Consider the following 8112-nt stretch of genomic DNA (forward strand, 5'->3'; position numbering starts at 1 on the left):
ATTAGAAGAGGTTAGGTTGTCTCAAGCACTAATGGCTTGAGAGAAACGGGTATCCTGGACAGCTGGAAAGAGTGCCCCTTACAAGTATAAAAACTATTTCGTTGTGGTTTTACTTTATATATTTTTATGTGTTTATTGACTTTTTGTTGTTATTGATTGGTTGGCTTTCTTTATGCTTTTTTGAACATAGATCCTTGAGATTATATGTGTATGAGTTACATTTTTCCTAAGTTTACTTGTTTTCACACATAAATAATGCCAATGTCAGCCACAAACCTGCATAATTGAGAGCATGTGGTGGGATACTCTGGTTTTTTTCTCTTTTTTCCTCTCTCCCTCCCTTCCTTCCTTTCTATTTTTTTCTTTCCTTAGTTTTTCTCTCCTTGTTTCATATTTACTTATTCACTAATTTAATTTTAAAGACAGGGTCTCACACTGTCACCCAGGCGGGAGTGCAGTGGCACAATCAGAGCTCACTACAGCCTCAAACTCCTTTGTTCAAGCCACTCTCCCACCTCAGCCTCCTGAGTAGCTAGGACTAAAGGCACAGGCCACCACACTTGGCTTTAATTTTGTTTTTTTGGTTTTTTTTGTAGACACAGGGCCTTGCTATGCTACCTAGCCAACCTGGTCTCAAACTCTTGGCCTCAAGAGATCTTCCCACCTCTGCCTCCCAAAGTACTGGGATTACAAGCATGTACCACTGTGCCCCCTACTCTTCATCTGTAACTTAATGTTGTCTTCTTTTCTCTCTTCTTCCCTTTTCTCTGCCTCCTCATCTTTACTTTCTTTTTTTTTTTTTGAGACGGAGTCTTGCTTTGTCGCCCGGGCTGGAGTGCAGTGGCCGGATCTCAGCTCACTGCAAGCTCCGCCTCCCGGGTTACGCCATTCTCCTGCCTCAGCCTCCCGAGTAGCTGGGACTACAGGCATCTGCCACCTCGCCCGGCTAGATTTTTGTATTTTTTAGTAGAGACGGGGTTTCACCGTGTTAGCCAGGATGGTCTTGATCTCCTGACCTCGTGATCCGCCCGTCTCGGCCTCCCAAAGTGCTGGGATTACAGGCTTGAGCCACCGCGCCCGGCCTATTTTCTTCTTCTTTTTCTTCTTTCTCTATCACTCTGTCTTTCCATGTTGCAATTATAACCTAGTCCTAGATAGGCAAGTTGCCTTTAGCTAGATTTTTTAGGGCTTTGTTTTTGTTTTGTTTTGTTTTGTTTTTCTGGTTCACCCTCTAAATGTGGTCCCTTTGAGGTCCTGGCTTTAAGCTAGGCTGAATAGGTATGCCAGTGGTGATAAGCTTCTGGGAAAGACCTCCCTCTTTCATACTCTATAACAACAATATAACCTGGCAAGCTGTTGCCTGGGGGTGGAGTGAAGATAGAAGTAAGAGAAAGAAGTGGTTGCAGGTATTGCTCCATTAGCTCTAGTTAACAACCTTTTCAGTACTCACCTTTAAAGTAATGTGGTTTGCCTGCACTTCCCCCAACAACCATGAGGCCATTAAAAATAGAGCTCTAATGCAGGATTGGGTTCAGCACATGCCCTTGGGGGAAAAGCAGCTTTAGGATTCTGCTTTCTTCTCCAGGTTCTTATTCTCACAGATTTTGGTCTGTTTATTCATTATTATTTTATGAGCATTTTGATATCTTCAGAAATGTAATATGTTATATCTAAAATAACTAGTGTTTTTAGCAGGATGATTGAACTGGTATATTTTAGATCAATCAGTATGAATATGGGAAACAAATCATTTGACTACTAACTACTGGTCATAAATTATTAGTTTAGTTTTGTTTTAGTCCATTATCCCATACCCAGTATGGAAATTTTCTCTTGGATCGCCACCTGCATTGAAGCATTTTCCCCTACTATCCTTCCACTGAGGATGTCGTCTTCCAGGTTTCCATCTTTATATGGTAGTCTCTATGCCTTAGTCTCCGCATCCACATGTAGCTACACACAGGTGCTCTATAAGGGCTTATTAGATGACCTTGAGGAAATCTTATGCTTCAGTGCCATTTACCTGCCTGATGAGGTTTTACTTGCTTTTGGTAGTTCTTTTTGTTTTTTTTTATATTTGGGTTCTTGAGAATATCCATTACTTTCTTGCCATTTCAGCCACACATTGTAAAATATGCTTATAACATTTTATCTCACATCTGTAGGTGTTTTATGAAAGACTTTACTTCAGGAAAACTAGTCCACATATTTCTAAACATTATAATTATGGTTTTAATTATGAACCTGTTGTACAGAAATGTAAGTGTTTATTTTAGTCAAAGATATCAATAGTGCTGCTGAGGATCTGGGCTTTTTAGTCTTGTTTGGAAAATCCTTCTGCAGTCTTAAAAACATTTTCTCATGTTTTCTTCCATCTGGAGCTGATCTTTGTGCACTGTGTAATCACTATTTTATTTCTGTTAGCAAAGTGGGCCAAATATTTGATTTAACAAATATATCCAGCTCTTTCCTTCAAGGCACATAGTGAAATTGCATGTTCTGGTTTCCTTGTGGATAGGGCCATGTTGGTTCTGGGCCATATGACCAGTTCTGGCCAATGAATTGTTAATGTCTGATGATCATCAAATTGGGGTTGAAGCATTTAATTGCCAGTGCAATACCTGTCTTAGCTCTCTTTTCCTTGGCAGATCAGCGAGCTCTATTCTAATGGTAGCTGCTTTGTCAACCTGGGTGAAAATGAGAAGAGCCCCAGGCAACACACGACTGGCAAATAGTATGTGACTTTGAATGCCAAAAATTATATCTTTGGCATCCAAAGTCACATAGTGTATCCTAGTCTTACCAATATACATAAGGCCCAAGATAAGAATGAATTTATTTTTCCAAATAAGTAACCAATTATCTCACCCTCACTGAGTGAACAGCCCATCTTTCTCCATTCATTTAATGTTACTTGTTAAGACAGAATATTTCATACCATGAATATAACCAAAAACATTAGTTTTTGGTTAATCAAAAAAACATTTCCCATGTAGACATAAACACATTTTCAAGATTAATGATGAAATAAGATGGATAATGGATGTTAGAAATTATGCTTTCTGTAAGCAGCATGCAGAAATCTCCAAAGGAGGCTATTTCTAAAACACAGTTGTAATTGGAACCAGTGAGTGAGAGTAGGCTGCTAATGGGATGTCATGCTTTAATTTTAGAGATGAGGAATCCAAATTGAAATGACCTTAAACAGTACAGTTTTGTTTAAACTGTAGTCTTCTGCTAGGAGGAAAAGTTCCCAATATTTAAAATGGGATAATTTCTTCAGGTAGATAATTTGAATTTAGAGAGGAAGGGTAGTTTTACCTGAAAGGCGATGCTGAAAGGAAGTCACTGCAATTGGAGGCTCATCCTGGAATAGGTTCTCATCCTGCAGGCTGCTTGTCTTAGAGGATGAGACACAGATGTGTGTGGTCTTCCTACAAGTATTGAATTATTTAACCCTTTTACGAATTTTATTGATGACTCTTTTTGTTGTTGTTGTTTTTTTTTTTTTTGAGACGGAGTCTCACTCTGTCATCTAAGCTGGAGTACAGTGGTATGATCATAGCTAACAGCCTTGAACTCCTGGGCTCAAGTGATCCTCCAGCCTCAGCCTCCGGAGTAGCTAGGACCACATCACACCCCTGCCCTGCCACATGCCCACTGTCCAGCTAATTAAAAAAAAAATTGTAGAGACTGAGATTGGGTCTCACTATGTTGCCCGGGCTGGTCTGGAACTCCTGGCCTCAAGCAGTCCTCTCACCTCAGCCTTTATGGATGACTATTAATAGCATATTTATAAATATAACATTTTAAAATATTTGTAAATTATTTCTGATAACTAAATGCTGACAGTCATACTGAAGCATATTAGAAAATTAGAAAATCATTAGGACCAATTTCTTTTGGAAATTACTAAAAAAGAGTATAGAACTTCATGACTAAAACACCAAAGGCAATGGCAACAAAAGCCAAAATTGACAAATGGGATCTAATTAAACTAAAGAGCTTCTGCACAGCAAAAGAAACTACCATCAGAGTGAACAGGCAACCTACAGAATGGGAGAAAATTTTTACAATCTACCCATCTGACAAAGGGCTAATATCCAGAACCTACAAAGAACTTAAACAAATTTAAAAGAAAAAAAATCAAACAACCCCATCAAAAAGTGGGCAAAGGATATGGACAGACACTTCTCAAAAGAAGACATTTATGCAGCCAATAGACACATGAAAAAAATGCTCATCATCACTGGCCCTCAGATAAATGAAAATCAAAACTACAATGAGATACCATCTCACACCAGTTAGAATGGCAATCATTAAAAAGTCAGGAAACAACAGGTGCTGGAGAGGATGTAGAGAAATAGGAACACTTTTATACTGTTGGTTGGACTGTAAACTAGTTCAGACATTGTGGAAGACAGTGTGGTGATTCCTCAAGGATCTAGAACTAGAAATACCATTTGACCCAGCCATCCCACTACTGGGCATATTCCCAAAGGATTATAAATCATGCTGCTATAAAGACATATGCACACGTATGTTTATTACAGCACTATTCACAATAGAAGACTTGGAACCAACCCAAATGTCCATCAGTGATAGACTGGATTAAGAAAATGTGGCACATATACACCATGAAATACTATGCAGCCATAAAAAAGGATGAGTTCATGTCCTTTATAGGAACATGGATGAAGCTGGAAACCATCATTCTGAGCAAACTATCACAAGGACAGCAAACCAAACACCGCATGTTCTCACTCATAGGTGGGAATCGAACAATGAGAACACATGGACACAGGGTGGGGAACATCACACACCCAGGCCTGCTGGGCGGTGGGGGGAGAGGGGAGGGATAGCATTAGGAGATATACCTAACGTAAATGACAAGTTAACGGGTGCAGCACACCAACATGGCACATGTATACATATGTAACAAACCTGCACGTTGTGCACATGTACCCTAGAACTTAGAGTAAAATTTAAAAAAAAAAAGAGTATATTGTTATGTGAAATAGGTGTGGGAGCCATACAAATGTATTATAAGCAAATGGACACGGGAAAAGGAGCACACTGAATGAATTTTTACCCCTCCTCTCCTCATTTTGTCGATAAATGTAAAAAATAAAAAAACTCAGTCTTTTAAGATACGTAAAATAGTTTCAAAAACATTCTGATACTTCAGCTCAATTGCTGGAAATATCCTTTGTGGTAAGCAAAGATAGTTGCCTATTCACAAAGAATAGCATAATAAGAAAATAATATTTGGCCAGGTGTGGTGGCTCATGCCTGTAATCCCAGCACTTTGGGAGGCCGAAGCTGGTGAATCACCTGAGGTCAGGAGTTTGAAACCAGCCTTGCCAACATGGTGAAACCCCATCTCTACTAAAAATAAAAAAAATTAGCTGGACATGGTGGTGGGTGCCTATAATCCCAGCTACTCGGGAGGCTGAGGCTGGAGAATCGCTTGAACCAGGAGGCAGAGATCATGCCATTGCACTCCAGCCTGGGCAACAGAGTGAGACTCTGTCTCAAAAAAAAAAAAAAAGGAAAACAATGTTTATCTTCTACTTTATTATTACGGAGGGATTGTTTGGCAGAACCGTTTCTTTTATCTGCTTTGGGGCCATTAGTAGCAAATGTTCAGTGTGACCAACATAAGTTAATGATGTGAGGACTGATACTAATAATTTTTGAAAACTCTCAGTGGAAATCATGAGTTTACCCAGCATTAGGTTTCATAAGTTACAATAATATAGTCTCTTTGCTTTTCACTGTAAATATATTCATTGAATATAATATTATATTGGTATATATTATATCATATGATTATGCATAATACATCATTACAATATATAAAATTAATATGTAAACTCACTCAACGAAAGATATACAGATCTTAGGCTAAGACAAAATTGGAAAACATTAATTCTTCTTATGAAAGCAATTTCTGTGGTTGTCCCTTCTTTAGAAACCTTGGGTCCAGTGGTATGAAGGGTGATGGAAATAATAAATGAAGGCTTCATTCCTCAGTGGCAAACACTGGAACTACCACCCTGATCTATGCAGAGAATGTTTCAGCATCATTCTCTGCCAGTTAACTCCAGTATTAGTATACTACCAAGTGTTATTTTTTTGTGAACTCATATTAAATATAGGTACATCAAGTATCTTCCAAATTTTATATTGTCAGGTCCTAAGAAACAGAAACAATGGTTAAATCTCATATTAGTACACTAGGCTGCCCAACTGGCATGCGTTTTATTTGTTAATAAATACAATTTTAAAAATGCTCTCCACCTTCCACTGGTCCCCTTGCCACTCCCCTAAATAACTTAAGGGGGCTGGCTTGGCTGAGAGGCCCACTCTTTGCCCTTGCCATCTTCTTCCCTCTTTCTGTTCAGAATGCAGAAAGATCCAGCAGCATCTTGGGATGGTGAGATGCCACGAGAGTGGGGGCCAGAGACAAAGGTGACAGGGCAGAAAGAGACAGGATCCTGGGTCCTGAGGCCCACAAAGATGCCATACAAACCCTCAACAGCTTGCCTCCTGACTTCTTTCACACAGCAGAACATGACCTCCCATGTGATTTAAGTTCTTATGTTTGGAGTGTCTTTTTATTTTTGAGAGTCTCACTCTGTCGCCCAGGCTGGAGTGCAGTGGTGCGATCTCAGCTCACTGCAAGCTCCTCCTCCTGGGTTCACGCCATTCTCCTGCCTCAGCCTCCTGAATAGCTGGGACTTACAGGCGCCCGCCACTGCGCCTGGCTAATTTTTTGTATTTTTAGTACAGACGGGGTTTCACCGTGTTAGCCAGGATGGTCTCGATCTTCTGATCTCACCCTCCTCGGCCTCCCAAAGTGCTGGGATTACAAACATGAGCCATCACACCAGGCCTGGAATGTCTTTTACTAGCATCCAAACACAGCTCCGCAGGGACCCAGATCGCAATTCACTGCGATGCCAAAGACGGGATGTAATAAGGTTAACAGCAAGATATGTATTTTATATATACACATAGATACATGCAAATATACTATACACATAATGTTTTATATATACAAATAAATGAAATTGCAGCTTACCTTACCTATAAGCTAAGCTGCAATTTATGGTTAACTGAAAGTCAATTGTAGCAATAGTATAATATAGTATATGTAAGACCAGTGATACTATAAGTCATTGAAATTAGTGTCATGGAGTAAAATCCCAGAAATACTCATTAAAAGCAATTCTTGTTTTGTTTTCTGTAGCATGGGTATGTGTGTATGTGTGCATATTCTGTGATTTTTATACTCAATATTATAAGAAAAATCTTGATTTAACAATTCTGTTCTGGCTCTTATCAACTGAAATATTTTCTCAAACTCCTGGCCTCAAGCAATCTTCTTGCCTCAGCCTCCCAAAGTGCTAGGATTACAGGCATGAGCCACCGAGCCCAGCCTCAAGTGAAATTTTCTCAATTAATCAAACACTGTCAGCCAGGGCAGAACAGAAACTCTGAGAATATTCGAAGTGCCCCAGAATGTAGCTTCTGATGCCACAGGAGTAGAATGATGGATTCCCCTCCAGTTTCCTTGTAAAATCCTGTTATAAAACCATGTGCCAAAAAAATGGAGGACCTCATAGTTTGTAACATTAGAAAGAGATAAAATATCTAACCAATTGCTAAGACAGGTCACTTTGCATTTTGAAATCCTAACTGAAGAAGTTATCTGCTCTATACAAAAAGATAGATACAAGACAAATATTCTAACCTTGAACCCTAGCATCTAGGTGGATATTAACCCTAACAGTTGTGTCAGGATACTGCCAATGGGATTATGTCCTGAGTAATGGGCCTTTTTTCTTAATGAACCCATTTAACAGCTGTCAAGTTCAAAGAAAGACTCAATGTGTTAGATGAGATCATCACTATCCCAGATCTCTCCTGGATAATAAAAAACAAAAGAATGTTCCTAAGGTTCTGTAAGCTCTTATGAATTTACCTTATGTGAATAGCCTCATTATAATAAGGAAAACAAAGACTGCTTGTCAACTTCTATGCAGCACCTAGGGAAGTATACCTATTTTCATTATAGAAAATACAAACAGACCATTTTTCAGGTGT

This window comes from Macaca nemestrina, chromosome 15, assembly GCF_043159975.1.
Source record: "Macaca nemestrina isolate mMacNem1 chromosome 15, mMacNem.hap1, whole genome shotgun sequence".
In the NCBI taxonomy this organism is placed as follows: domain Eukaryota; kingdom Metazoa; phylum Chordata; class Mammalia; order Primates; family Cercopithecidae; genus Macaca; species Macaca nemestrina.